A 15,305-nucleotide genomic window follows, 5' to 3' on the forward strand; every position below is an offset into this window, starting at 1 on the left:
ACTCCTGCTTTCTTATCATTTCTATTTGCATGAAAAAATCTTCTTCCATTCCCTCACTTTCAGTTTGTGTGTGTCTTTCACACTGAAGTGAGTCTCTTGTAGGCAGTATATTATAGGTTCTTGGTTTTTTTTTTAATCCAATCTGCCATTCTATGTCTTTTGATTGGAGCATTTAGTTCATTGACATTTAAATTAATTATTGATAGGTATGTTCTTATTGCCATTTTAATCCTTGTTTTATAGTTCTTCTTTGCTCATTTCTCCTTTTTGTTTTTCCTTTTGTGATTTTATGGGTTTCTTTTGTAGTATGCTTGAGTTCCTTTATTTTTGGTTTTTGTGAATCTATTGCATATTTTTGATTTGTGGTTACCATGGAGTTCAAGTATGTTGTGACCCATAACTATATCTACTTGCTTTAAACTGATAGCCATTTGAGCTCAAACACATTCTAAAAGATCTTCACTTTTATACTCCCCTTCCCCACACTTTGTGATTTTGGTGCCATATTTTATAACTTCATGCTTATCCTTTCACTGTTAGTTGTAGTTATAATTGCTTTTATGACTTATTTTTATTGTATTTTAATCTATGCACTGGCTTATTTAAGTGATCCTCAATCCTCTTATATATGTGTCTTTCCTATTATGATTTTCTCTTTCCTATAGATTCTTGCTTGTTTTCTGTTTTGCGAAGACCCTTCAATATTTCTGTTACGGTAGGTTTAGTATTGCTGAATTCTTTTAGCTTTTTTCTTGTCTGAGAAATTCTTTATCTCTCCTTCTATTCTAAACGATAATCTTTTGGGGTAGAGTATGTTAGGGTGCAGGTTTTCCGTTTTCAGGACTTTGAATATATCATGTTACTTCCTGCAATAGACTTTTATTATTGCTTCATAGACTTTTTTTTGTGTGTGTGGTACACAGACCTCTCACTGTTGTGGCCTCTCCCATTGCGGAGCACAGGCTCCGGACGTGCAGGCTCAGCGGCCATGGCTCACGGGCCCAGCCACTCTGCGGCCTGTGGGATCTTCCCGGACCGGGGCACGAACCTGTCTCCCTTGCATCGGCAGGCAGACTCTCAACCACTGCGCCACCAGGGAAGCCCTATTATTGCTTCATAGACTTTTGAAGTGCATTTATTTACCAGTGTCAGAGTGGGAAAAAATGAAAATGGAATGACTTTCTCTTTTGATTTTCATAAACCATTCTAGAAACGATTAAAGTCAGGCATACAGGTATATAAACATTTCCTTTGTCCCAGAAAACATCGTTGAGCAGCAATAACAAAAATATCTTACCTGGATTTTCAACAAAATTAAGATATTTGCAGTAGACATTATCTGTGGTTATAGGTGCTGGAGAAAAGGAACAGATTGTAAATTTTTCTAACTTGAATTTTGAAAAGTAAATTAAAAATATCTTTTATATCTATAACTTTATGTGATCATGATATCATATTTTAAACCCTAATGAAAGGTTTGGATTTTCAGAATAGGGAGAATTTCTGAGAACAAGCACACCAAAACTTGCCAGCATATAAGAGCCACTCCAGATTTGCAGACAAACCAGCCAAGCAACCACAGGCTTCTTCTCTTGCATTCACACATCAGGAAAGCCAAATCAGAACAATTATTTTTCAAAACAGTTTGTCTCAGTACACTCTTTTTTTTCTAAAACCAATATCTATTCTTAAGATAAAACATACGTATAGATTCTGTCTCTTTTGGTTATGTATACAAAACTCTTTCTTTTCTCACTACTTATTTTAGAAACTATTAATTTGAATTATAGAGTTCTTTGTTTTTTAAGGAAAACATTTCATCTTAACTATCTAGCTTTAGAAAGCAAAATTCTTTACTTAAGCTATTTTAGGATTTATCTGATCTACTAAAAGGAAAAAGAGCTCTGAAGATAAACTCATCTAGTTTTTTTTTCTTTTTTTTGCAAAGTAAAAAAGATCAGATCATTGTATTCTTTCTCACAGCGTTTTTTTCTATGCAGTTATTTTTTCTTATCTATTTGCCAGTGAGCTTACTAACATTTTAGATAATTGCATTTTCTAAGATTAATATTCAACATGTGGCTATAATTCATTCAACTCTTAGCAGTCTGAGGTTCTACCTGGCTGAAGTAAATTTTAAATTCCTAAATTAGTTCTGGGTTTTTTTTAATAGCATTTCATCCTTTACTTAAGGTATTTTGCTATTTGTAATTAGTAGTAAATTGTAATCCTAAAAGGAAAGTGAATAGTAAGACAATTTTAAGTTCATGGATGTAGCATTATCCCAAAGACTGAATTGTGTCCCCCTACCCCAGAATTTATATGTTGAAGTCCTAATCCCCAATGTGACTGTATTTGGAGATAAAGCCTTTAAAGAGGTAACTAAGGTTAAATAGGTCATAAGGGTAAGATTCTAATCCAACATGATATCATTATAAGAAGAGGAGGAAACACCAGGGGTGCACCAACACAGAAAAAAGACCATATGAACACAGAGTGAGAAGACAGCTATCTGAAAGCCAAGGAGAGAGGCTTAGGAGAAACCAAACCTATGGATACCTTGATCTTGGACTTCCATCTCCTAACTGTGAGAAAATAAATTTCATCTGTTTAAGCCACCCAAGTTTGTGGTATTTTCTTATGGCAACCCTAGCAAACTAATACAACATCTGAGGCATTTAAATCACCAAGTATTTTTAAGCCACAGATAAATGCCTACAAATGATAATTTAAAAAAAAAACAAACCACAGGAATCTTCCAAACAGTGTAACAGAAAAATAATAAACTGGTTCTACACACAATAGCAAATAGAATGACCATGTTTTAAGGACTACATCATGGACTTCCCTAGTGGCACAGTAGTTAAGAATCCACCTGCCAGTGCAGGGGATATGGGTTCGAGCCATGGTCCAGGAAGATCCCACATGCCACAGAGCAACTAAGCCCCCAAGTCACAACTACTGAGCCTGCGCACCACAACTACTGAAGTCTGTGCACCCAGAGCCTGTGCTCCACAATGAGAAGCCACCACAATGAGAAGCCCGCGCGCTACAACGAAGAGTAGCCCCTGCTTGCTGCAACTAGAGAAAGCCTGTGCACAGCAATGAAGACCCAATGCAACCAAAAGTAAATAAATAAATTTATTTATTTAAAAAAAATGACTACATCATGGTTGAACTGATTGCTCCAAAACTGAGCCACATTCAGAGTTACCAAATTAATCACCATATATGTATAGGGACTCAGCCCAGAAAAGATACAGGGAAATCATACTTCCTCTGTGCACAACTACTACCTCTCTTATTGCCCTGATTAGACTTCCTGCTTCAAAGGAGACATTCAGGGCACCTGTTCTATTTCTACTTAGATTCCCAAACTAGAGGACATATAAAAACCCTCAAGCAATATTTTAAGAGTTGCTTTGCTAAAGTTACTGAATCCAAAATCTGACAAGGCCATGACCCTGTCTCAACTACATTCACTCTCCTTGAGTTTCTTTTGACCTTTTTGACAATTATAATTCATTTAGCATATATGCTGACTTTGGATAAAGTTGCTGGAGATATGCACCAATTTCAACCACATTCATTTCTAATCCATTATTTTTTTTTCCCCACCGATCTATGAATAATTGAAATCCTCAAGTCATATATTTTGAGTATAACCCTACTTTTAAAACTGTACCTTGCTTCAATTTGTCACCATAATTTCATGATATCAGGAAGCTAAATGCAAATGCATTTTGGCTCTTAATTTTCACTTTTTAAAATTATATGCATGGGATATTTCAACACATGAAAAAAATAATCCAATAGCTCGCATTCTTTCCTATCTTCTCATTCACATGTCATTCCAGTCACTTTATCAAAGATCCTACACCACACTGTGAACCAAGTGTCTGCTCACTCTCCCCCACCTTTCCCACTGCAGCCTCACCTCAGGTGGTCTCTCATGCCCTCCTGCATTTGTCCATGCTATAGCAGCTTCTCTGTGGTCACATAACTTCTAACCACCACCTCCACAGTGAGGTTTGGTTCACTTCACTACTGGTGGCCTTGTGAATTCTAGGATCACCATCCTCCCTCTCCAATTACATTGTCCCCATGGAGAGGTGAGGTGGTAAGGCTGCTCTCCTGTTTACTGCCTTGTCTCTTAATTCCCTCTCCACTGTCCCCAAAACACCACTAACATAAGGCTGCAGAATGGGTACTATGCTTTTCTGAAAAATTGTGGGAAAGATACAGTGTATTACAATATAGGAAAAAACATAGAACTGGATGCTATATGAACAGAAATAAAGGTCCCCTTGGACCAGCACCTTAGTTCCTAGACTTGCTTCCACTACCCTCCTTCATAGTTCACTTTTACCCTCCTTTTCCCTTCACAGTGTGGTGCTAACCCTACTTTAGAAATATTCTAGTCCCTAACACAGGAGTAACATACTACTCGTAAGCTCTGTGCCTTGTATCCCATCTCCACCTAGAGCAATTCATCTGAAGCTGAACGTTTCCCCAAATCTGCATTGTTATATCTAGGATAATAGTCCTCGGAAATCTTCAGCAGAATTTTGGGACTCAAAGCATACACCTTTTCATGAAAACTTTGCTATTTTAGAGGACAGTTATGCCTCCTCACTCCTCCTATGGGAATCTAGTAGAAAACACACATGCACACACATACACATTCATGTGCACACATAGGTGCACCACATGTGTGCACAGAGCATATGCACACACGGTCACACACATGCATATATATTCACATACATGTGTGTATGTACCATACTTTTCCCAAAAAACAGAACAACCAATTGCTTATCGATATTCTTAAGTCAGGAATCTGTAGAACACTTAAGAAGATTTTATTTGTGTGTGTGTGTTTGTTTTGGGGTTTTTTTAAATTAATTAATTTATTTATTTTTGGCTGTGTTGGGTCTTCGTTGCTGTGCGCAGGCCTTCTCTAGTTGTGGTGAGTGGGGGCTACTCTTCATTACAGTGTGCGGGCTTCTCATTGCAGTGGCTTATCTCGTTTCAGAGCATGGGCTCTAGGCGCACGGACTTCAGTAGTTGTGGCTTATGGGCTCTAGAGCACAGGCTCGGTAGTTGTGGCGCACGGGCTTAGTTGCTCCGCAGCATGTGGGATCTTCCCGGACCAGGGCTCGAACCCATGTCCCCCGCATTGGCAGGCGGATTCTTATCCACTGCACCACCAGGGAAGCCCTGTGTGTGTGTGTTTTTAAAAAGCTTTTAAGTTTGGCTTTTCTTTACTTTTCACCAGATCAAATTCTCATACTGGGCTTTCTCCCTAATTAATCTCTGAAAGAGGAGGAAGAAGAGCAGAAAGCTTTTTAATTTCTCTATACAGATCAACCTGAGGCCAGGGGTAAGATTTACATTTTCATTTATGCCACCAACAGATAGAATTTTAAAATCCACTTTTTCTAAGAAGGAGATCTATATAATTATGTGTATATATATTACAATACACATATGGTAAAGTGAATACATCATAAGTGTATAGTTCACTAAACTTTTACATATCTAAACCCTGTTGTGGCCCCTACCCACATCAAAATATAGAATATTATCATCACCCAGAAGTTTTGCTTGTACTCATCCCAGTCAACACCAGCAATTCCTTTACTCCCCAGAGGTTTGACTTCTAAAAGTATGGATTAAATTTGCATCTTCTTGAACTTTATATAAAGGGAATCATATAGTATGTGCTTTTTGTGCCTGGCTTAATTTAATCAATAATTTTGTGATTCATTCATATTGTGGCTATATTAGTAGTTCATTCTTCTTTTATTGCTGTACAGTATTCTATTGTATGTATACGCTACAATTTGTTCATCCATTCTCCTATTTACAGACTTTTAGGCAATTTACAATTTGGCGCTATTATAACTAAAGCTACTATGACATTCTTGTACACGTTTTGTTGAACATACACACTAATTTCTATGCCCAGGTTTCAAATTTGGTTTAATCAATTTGCACTCTCACCAGCAATGTACGAAAGTCCAGCTGCTCTATATTCTTGCTAACACTCAATATTTTCAGTCTTTTTATCTTGAGTCCATTCTACCAAGACTTGTGATAAGTTTCAAGAAACTAAATATTGTTGTGATATTCTTAAAAACAACTTTTATTTTTATGGGTAAAAACCAAAAAAACAATAATTTCTAATGTTTTTCAGATTGTATCATGATATATTCTGCAGGGTCACTCAAGAAATTATTAAATATAATTTTGCCTTATCAGGGATTAGATAAAATGATACTGGATCACAAATTTCAGGTAGATCAAAGTTTACCAGCATCAACTGGTCATGTGTCAAAAACATTCAGCCTCTACCAGAACACATATGAAGCACACTTACAGCAATAATCTGTGGTAGACTGAAATATTGGAAGATTGTGAGAAGTAGAGTAACAAAGTTACTAAAGCCATAAAAGATTATCAATGGTGATCTATTATGACTAGGACTGGTAGGAGTGATGTTTTAGATTAATTACAAAAATGGCCATAATTATTTCCCTCTCTATCCCCTTGCAATGAATCTTTGCAGCTCCTCCTTTTAAGAAGAGGAGTCAATTTTCCCTCTCCTTGAGTTTTGGCTGGTTTTATGACTTGCTTTGGTCAATAAAACCTGGTGAATTGACCCTGTGCCAATTCCAAGTCTAGGCCTCAAGAGGCCTTGTTGGCTTATACTGGCTCTTGTAGAACCCTGCACATCCACCATGTGAACAAGCCCAGGCTAGACCTATATGGTGCAGTGACAGATCATCTCAGGTAAGGCCATTCTAGATCCAGCCAGCCATCATCTGAAAGAAGAATTATTCAGTTGGGCCTAGCCCAGATTGTTACCACATAGAATAATGAGTTAAATAAATGGCTGTTGTTTTAAGCCTCTAAGTTTTGAGATGGTTTGTTAGGCAGCAAAACCTAACAAATACAAGAAATATATCTCAAGTACTTGATGGAGAAGGAATTCTTAATTATTATTAGGAGAAATTCACATTTAAATTGCTTCTGAGTCCTGCCAACAGCTGCTCCTGATAGTGGTAGTCAACATTCACTGAATGGTACGTTAACTACTTACATGTGAAATCTCATTTATTCTTACCACAAATCTACTAGGTACCTAATCAATTACAGTTGAGGAAATTGATGTTTGCCTCACGTAGTTTACTCCAAAGTTGACTCCAAAGCTGACGCTCTCAACCACTGCATCACCAGCTAAGAGCGAGAAGCTTACACTGACCCAATACTACCTTTCCTGCTCATCTCAATTTACAGATAGTAAATTGATAGCCAAGAAAAGCTATGATCTGCCCAAAGCAGTTCCTTCTAACTCCCAGTCTAATATAGTCTTTTGTTAAAATTCTTTGTAGTCTATAAATTATATTAATGCTTATGATAAAAAATTGTGTTATTTTGTAAAAGAAAATATGTAGGCTAAATATTCTAGAAAAATTCTCTTTCAACAACCTAGAAGGGATAATAAAATTTCTTCACTGTATGGAAACCTTATAAAATGTAATTTTAATAGTACAGTTTTGGAAGGAGTGTATTAGATGTACCTGGTTTATTCACACTGTATAAATAACATTTTAGGTACCAGGGAGAAAATGAGAAAATGGGACTGTATTTTTGTAAATATTTCTCGCAATTGTGTTGTAATTTTTTTTGGCTTTACAAAGTTATATTTTAGGTTTTTAATTTGGGGTCTGGGAGTGAGCAGAGAGAAGGCAGACAGATCTTTTTTCAGTTTTGGAAATCCTCTGGGATATCAAGAGGATCGAAATCTGCTTCAAGGGCCTCACAAACATGATTTGCTTTTTGAACTAATAAAACACCAAATTAATTTAGCTACATGTAAATTTGTCAAGCAGAAGTTAGCACTTCATAATTTATCTCCATCTTGAGCTGACAGAACCCCTATTGGAAAGAGTTCCCTCAGGCTCATAAATCCAAAGCCATAAAATGCTTTTTAAAATAACACCAATGCTTCCCATCCCAAATTCTTTATTATCTCAAATCACTAACAAGATCATTTGAAAACCAGAATAAATTCTATTGACTGAATGCGCTCAGATGTTGTGACAAAAACAGAGGAAAGTAACCATTATTGAGTGCCTATGCAATAAAACTTTGTCTCATTTGGTTCTTGTGGCACTATGAGAGGTATTATTATACCCTTTTCAGGTACAGAAATCAAAGCTCAGAAAATTAAATAAGTCGCCCAATGCCATAATGCTGGTAATGAGAAGAACCCAGATTCAAATTCAGGTCTATCTAATTCTAGAGCCCATGTTCTTTCCGTCATGCTACATAACTTCATTAAATCTGCATTAAACAAACTAATTACTAAATGGATATCGATGTTATACAGTATTTCTCACTCATGTAAATCTGCAAAATAATGTCAACATGTGTTTTTAACTGGAAAATGAGGAGGGGGGCGTACCTTTCTATAGAAAGTATTTTAATGTCAGTAACCTTTCTCCTTCACAGGCAGTAATCCTTACAGCAAACTAAATATTATATTAGTGAGATTGAAACTATTTTTTCCTCTAAAATAGTCTAGGAAAAATATCTACTTTTTATCTCAATTTTCTTGTCCTTCTTCATAAACAGTAATAGTTTTGAGGGGCTCAATACCTTAGAACCTGGGAATTTAGATCATAAGAAAATGTACAGCAAAGTTTTTTCTATGCAGAAATTATAACTATCTGTATAAAAGAAGACATGATTTATCTGCCTCCCTGCAAAGAGGAAGTGGGAGGGCATGAAGAAATGATCTCAGGTGAGGTGGGATAGAACGATGAAGAGAAGTATCTTTGCCTTTAGAGGCCCTGCATATTATGCAGACTTGTTTCTTCTTCCAAGTAGACACCTGAATACTAGTTCCTCCCTCCCTCCCTTCCATCCTTCGCACTGTTTGTGTTGGAAACAAAGATTAATAGAGTAAGTCTCTGTTCCCTAGGCAATCAAAATTTTAATGGTGAAGACAATCATGCAAACAAATAATTACAGCTCTGAGTTAGATGTTACACATATGAACTAAGTATGGGAATACAGAGGAAGTCTTTCCTTCAGCTGGGAGCTATCAGGAAAGGTATCCTCGAGGAAGTGGCATTCGCAGGAAATCTTAACATATTAATTAAAATTTTCTAGGCAGAGAAGGCATGGTAGGAAAGAGCCAGTCTGAGTTCAAAAGAGGGTAGCTAGAGGGGTCTAAAGGTAGGTGTTTACTGACCTTTACCCTCAAGAATAAAAGATGAAAAGTGGAGTCCAGTGAGGCTTTTCATAAATCAAAATTTAGTAAATCTGTCAGTTTTATTCAGTGTTGCTAAAATTTCTTCTTAATGCAGAGAAGCATGATAAGGATGGGGTTTGGGATGGGTTATAACCTAAAATAACTTTCAGGGAACACAATATATCTAAAGTGTCATAAATTTTATATTAGAGCTGGGGTCAGCAAACTATGGCCCATAGGCCAAATTCTGTACTCTGCCATCTATTTTTATAAATAAAGTTTTATCAGAACACAGGTACGCCATTCATTTACATATTGAGTAGAGCTGCTTTTGTACTACAATTGCAGAATAACTAGTTGCAACAGAAATTGTCTGCCCACAAAAATCTAACATATTTACCATCTGAGGCTTTAAGAAACTTTGTACTAGAGCTATATATCAACATGAGTGTCAGAAAAATAATACTGAGTTTAAAAAGTAAGTTTCAATGTTATAAAGAATCATGTTATATAAAGCTTAAAAAGACCCCAAATTTACTATTGTTTAGAGATACATGTATTAAAAGTATAAAGACAGGCATGACAATAATAAATAAGACAATGTTTATCTCTTTGGAAAAGGGAGAGAAAGAGGAATGTAAACAGAGAGGGGTTTTAACAATTTGAAATGTTTTATTTCTAAAGCAAGGTGGTGAATACAAAAGTGTCTATTATATTATTCTCTATACCTTTTTTTGTATGACTGATGCCTTTCATAACTTGAAAACTCTTGGTTGTACAAAAAAAAAAAAGGAAAAATTAGATGGAGGAGTTATGTTGCAGATTCTACTGCCCCCAGATGGCTGCAACATCTTCCATCCCATATACTGTTACAATGTGGCTTTGACACCACTCCCATCTAGAGGCGGGGTCTCTACCCCCTCCCCCTGAAACTGAGTGGGCTTTTGTGAATGTTTTGGTCAAAAGAATATCGTAAAAGTGACATCATGTGACTTTCAAACTAGGCAATAACAAGTGATACAGCTTACACTTTGCTCACTGGAATTCTCACTGTTAAAATCTTCAACTACCATGTAAGCAGCCTGACTGCTTTGAGGCAGCCATGCTGTAAGAAAGTCCAATCCAGCCCAAAGAGACAGACCACATGGAGAAGTCCTGAAACTTCTTACGGAGAGATGCCTAGCTAGTTCCCTACTGTTCTAGTCCCCATTCTTCCACTTCTAACTGCATCTGACTGCAACAGCATGACATATTCTGATCCAGAGCTCCAGCTTTCCAACTAAGCCATTTCAGAATTCCTGTCCCACAGAAACGTAGAGACAGTAAAATGACTGTTATTTTAAACCTCTAAAATTTGTTTTGCAAAGCAAGTTGTAAATGGAAGTTGAACACTAAACTGACCCCATCATCAGGAAGTTAAACCCTAACAGCCTTCAGTGGAGAAATCTGAGCAAAATTGATCCGAAAACCCTCAGAAAGGTTGAACAATAAGAAGGACCAATCTCAGAAGGCATGTGACTGAAAACAGGAATAAACTGCAGGTGTTTAATGAGAATCCCAGATCCCCACTCCTATTTGAACCATCAGGTATTCCAAAGAGCCAGAGCACTCACTGCAAGAAGGATGAGGATTATTCTCTGGACAAAATGAATGGGGAGGCCTCCAGAGAAATAAAAGACAGATAGCTGAAGGGTAAAGAACACTGGCTAAAGAGGAAGGATATGGGAAATTTAAGCTCTAATCCTGTCACTCATTGACTACATGTCCTTGTCCAAATCATTTTCTCCTTTGTTAAAGAGCTTAGACAGGAATAATCTATGAAGTAGATTTCCACAATAAAAATCTGTGATTCTATTAAAAAGAGAACACCCTTTAAAATATGGCTAGTTTAAGTAAAGAATCACGATATGAAGTGCTTTTTAGTCAGTGGAAATTCTAGTTCACTTCTTGTAACATGTAGTTCTTTTAGAAATAGCATTAGAAACTATAATAGAAAACCTCCAGTTAAGGGACTTTTAATGTTTTGTTTTTCCCCACAAGGGACCAATTAAAAGAGTGTGGACCTGTGGAAAACTGTATGAAGGTTTCTCAAAAAACTAAAAATACAACTATCATATGACCCAGCAATTCCACTCCTGTGTATTAAAAAAAACCCACTAATTCAAAAAGATACACGCACCCCAACAATGTTCATAGCAACATTATTTACAATTGCCAAGATATGGAAGCAATCTAAATGTCCATCAACAGATAAATGGATAAAGAAGATGTGAGATATAAATACACACTCTCTCACACACACACACACATATACACACATGGGAATATTACTCAGCCATAAAAAGAATGAAATTTTGCCATTTGCAACAACATGGAGGAACTTGGAGGGTATTATGCTAAGTGAAATAAGTCAGATAGAGAAAGACAAATACTGTATGATATCACTTATATGTGGAATTTAAAAAATAAAACAAACTAGTGAATATAACAAAAAAGTAACAGACTCACAGATATAGAGAACAAACTAGTGGTTACCACTGGGGAGAGGGTAGGGAGGAGGGACAAAATAGGGGTAGGGGATTAAGAGGTACAAACTACTATGTATAAAATAAATAAGCTACAAGATTATATTGTACAGCACAGGGAATATAGCCAACAGTTTATAATAACTATGAATGGAATAGAACCTTTAAAAATTGTGAATCACTACGTTGTATATCTGAAACTTATATAATATTTTACATCAACTGTACTTCAATTAAAAGAAAAAAGGGGGAAAAAAAGAGGCTGTGAGCCAAGGTATAGCGAACTGAAGGAATATGTACGAATCTAGCACTGTAAAAATGTTACAATCCCTAGACCCAAACAAATAAAAGAAGGGGGCTTCCCTGGTGGTGCAGTGGTTGAGAATCCGCCTGCCAATGCAGGGGACACAGGTTCGAGCCCTAGTCCGGGAAGATCTCACTTACTGCAGAGCACCTAAGCCCATGTACCACAACTACTGAGCCTGTGCTCTAGAGCCCGCGAGCCACAACTACTGAGCCCACGTGATGCAACTACTGAAGCCCGTGCACCTAGAGCCCACGCTCTGCAACAAGAGAAGCCAACGCAATGAGAAGCCCACACACCGCAACGAAGAGTACCCCCGCTCTCTGCAACTAGAGAAAGCCCACATGCAGCAACGAAGACCTAACACAGCCAAAAGTAAATTAAAAAAAAAAAGAAAAGAAAAGAAAAGAAGGGAGAGGTTACCAGAACATGGAAAAGTGAGTCATGCAGAGCAGGTCAGTTTTGGAGGAGTAGTGACTTCCCAGGAAGGCGAGGTGACCTTTCAGGAAGAAAGCCAGGGGAATAAATATACTGACCTCCCTCTCTTCCCATCCTGCAGTTTCCTGTCTGTGCTTCCTCCCCACTGGCCAAACTCAGTTGGAAGCCTGAGAGCACTGACCCCATTGATGTACTCTCTGCCCTTGAACTCCAGGACAGCCAGCTGGTAGAGAGTGGCCCTGGAGGAGAGAAAAGAAGGTAATCATCAAAGATGTGCGGATGAAAAGTTGGTAATCAGAACTTTAGAGACCAGATTGAAATTCACTTTACGTGTGTGTGTGTGTGCGTGTGTGTGTGTGTGTGTTAACTTTGAGACATTAGTTGAGAAAATGAGATATTGTGAGGGGTGATAAGATTCTAGAATAATTAGTTCTACGATCAATCTTTTATCTTTCTGTTTTGCCTCTTTTAACTTGAACGAATACTGAATCATGACAGATGGCATAAACTTTAGTATTTGCTTCTCATCCATGTAAATAATTCGTCTTTTCTTTCCTTGCTCACATCCAAGTTGTTTCAGCTACACATCTGGTAATAAGGCATGGTATGTCAGAACTCTGATATGATGGTTTTTGTCAGAGAACTTCTATCTTGTTTTTAAAACCCGGCAGCTTCCTAAGCAGACAACAGCATTGCAGGGGAAGAGAAAACCTTAGTTACAACATGCACTATGTGGAGAAACACAGAAGGATGTATTTTGTTACATATAAAATCAGTCTTTGCAGTTATTTATAGCCTAAGTAACATACTATTCACAAAAGCTCATGTTTCCAGATGTAATTAATTTGGTCTGCACAGGACAAATTTATCTTTTCTGAGTCTCACAGCTCTAAGCCCTGTCCTGTCAATCATTTGGGATCTACGCTGACTAGATTAACACAAATCCTATACTGTCCCAGTAGATACCCAATTTTGACAGTAGTTTCCCTCCATCGCCCCCCCCCACCACCAAGGATTCTCCATGGAAGACCCACCACATTAAGAAGGACAAATTGTCTTATGGGAATGAGTACAGGAGATCTTGACTAGTTCCTCTTTCAGAACTTTTCTACTTCCCGGCAAAACTTTAGACCTGCATTTCCAACTGTCACTTAGATATCTCCATCTAGGTATATTTTGGATGCATTTCAAATGCTACACAGTGCAAAGGGAACTCACTGAATTTTCCCAATTTGCTTCCTCTTCTAGTTAAGAGCATCACCATCTACCAAAACCATCGTTTAAGTCTCCCAAACTGGAAACTTGGGAATTATTCTTAGCATTCCATTTTCCTCACTACTCATATCCACACATTCTACAAGTCTGATAGGCTTTATTTTCTAGAATATTCTAGAAGCTACCCTTTCTTCTCTCACCCATTGCCACAAATTTCACCAAAACTGACACAATTGCCTCTTCAATAAGCTTTCTGACAGCATCTCCCCCTCCTCTCCTTGTCCCTTAGTTTTTCCCTAAGGCATCCTTCCACATTCCTTCTTCTGTCTTTCCAAAGGCATATTTAATCACAACAGTGGACTCCTTTAAAAACCTTAGTTTCTCCCTGGGGCCCACAAAATCTACTGCTTTGAATGCTAATATTCACACTGTGTTCTTCTCCATTTAGTCAACCTTTCTCTTATATGCAATCTCTTCTGACCTGTAAAAATGCATACCTCCTGTCTTTGCTTAAGCACTCTCTCCTCTTTGGGCATTCTGTACTTAACTAAATCCTCTCCATAATAATAGCACAAAAATAATTTATTGTGTAGCAGCAAGGGATAGGCACTATGCTAAACACTCTACACTCATTAGATGTTATAAGCACCATTTTACATTGAGGAAATTGAAGTAAATAATTCGTCCAAGATCACATTTTAAGAAAACAGCAAAACTGGGTTTACAATTCAAGTCTATCTCAATCCGCAAACTAAAAACTTAAATGCTGCCTTCATTACAATATACCAGTTAACTCAGGTCAAGTTGTACCCCTATCTTTAAGCTCACAGATCATTCTAGTCCCCCTTCACTCATCTCTAATTGTTGTTTTAACCAACAACACACTATTTAGTATTAAATTACTCTTTAATTTTTTCTAAATCTTATCTGAATTGGATTGTAAATTCTTTGTGAGCAGAGAATTAAAAAAAAAATCTTAATATGCCTCCGCAATGGCATAGCATATCCTATAATAGCAAATAGCTATCTCTTATTGGGGCAGTTTATAAGCATACTTAATATTTACACATGTAATGAATACTCAGTGTTTGCTTTACTTAAATCAGGAGCAGACAAGATGAATTATATTTAGAGGATACAGTGAATGTAAAATTTTCAACAAGAGTAGAGACCGAAGTGTGTATCTGTATTCCATTTTTTTCTGTCCTTCCCGTGTTGGGCCATCTTTTTTTATCATACTACTGGACTTCTCTGTACTTGCAGTTATTTTAAGTGGTTATTACAAAAATGCTGCTCTACCTTTAGGGTAATAATTTCCACCAGCCTGAATAATTACGTTATGGATTTTGGCCACTATTAAGTCCAAAGCTTATACATTTAGTTTTTTCTACCTTCATATGCTCTCTCCCTTCTTATTTGAAATAAGCCCACTGTTAGGTGTGTTAGGTAACCCTGCTTGGGCCTATTTCGGAGAATTTATTCCTGGTAGGCTCTCTGGAAGTCCTTTTCGGAGGTGTGTAATTTTGCATCCTTTAAAAGCGTTTTGCATGACCCCGCA

The 15,305-nt window shown here is 37.2% G+C and overlaps 1 protein-coding gene across 3 annotated transcripts in view; it reads right to left on the reverse strand.

The window, feature by feature from the left end:
* The window catches only part of RANBP6 (RAN binding protein 6), a 318,886-nt gene that overhangs the window by 303,122 nt on the left and 459 nt on the right, over positions 1–15,305 (reverse strand). For all 3 annotated transcript variants that reach the window (XM_030877148.2, XM_030877149.2, XM_030877150.3), the window contains exon 2: positions 12,631–12,771. The gene's annotated coding sequence lies outside the window, so the exon portion shown is untranslated. The remainder of the gene's footprint in view (positions 1–12,630; positions 12,772–15,305) is intronic.

The sequence above is a fragment of the Globicephala melas genome, chromosome 6 (genome assembly GCF_963455315.2).
Source record: "Globicephala melas chromosome 6, mGloMel1.2, whole genome shotgun sequence".
Taxonomy (NCBI): Eukaryota; Metazoa; Chordata; class Mammalia; order Artiodactyla; family Delphinidae; genus Globicephala; species Globicephala melas.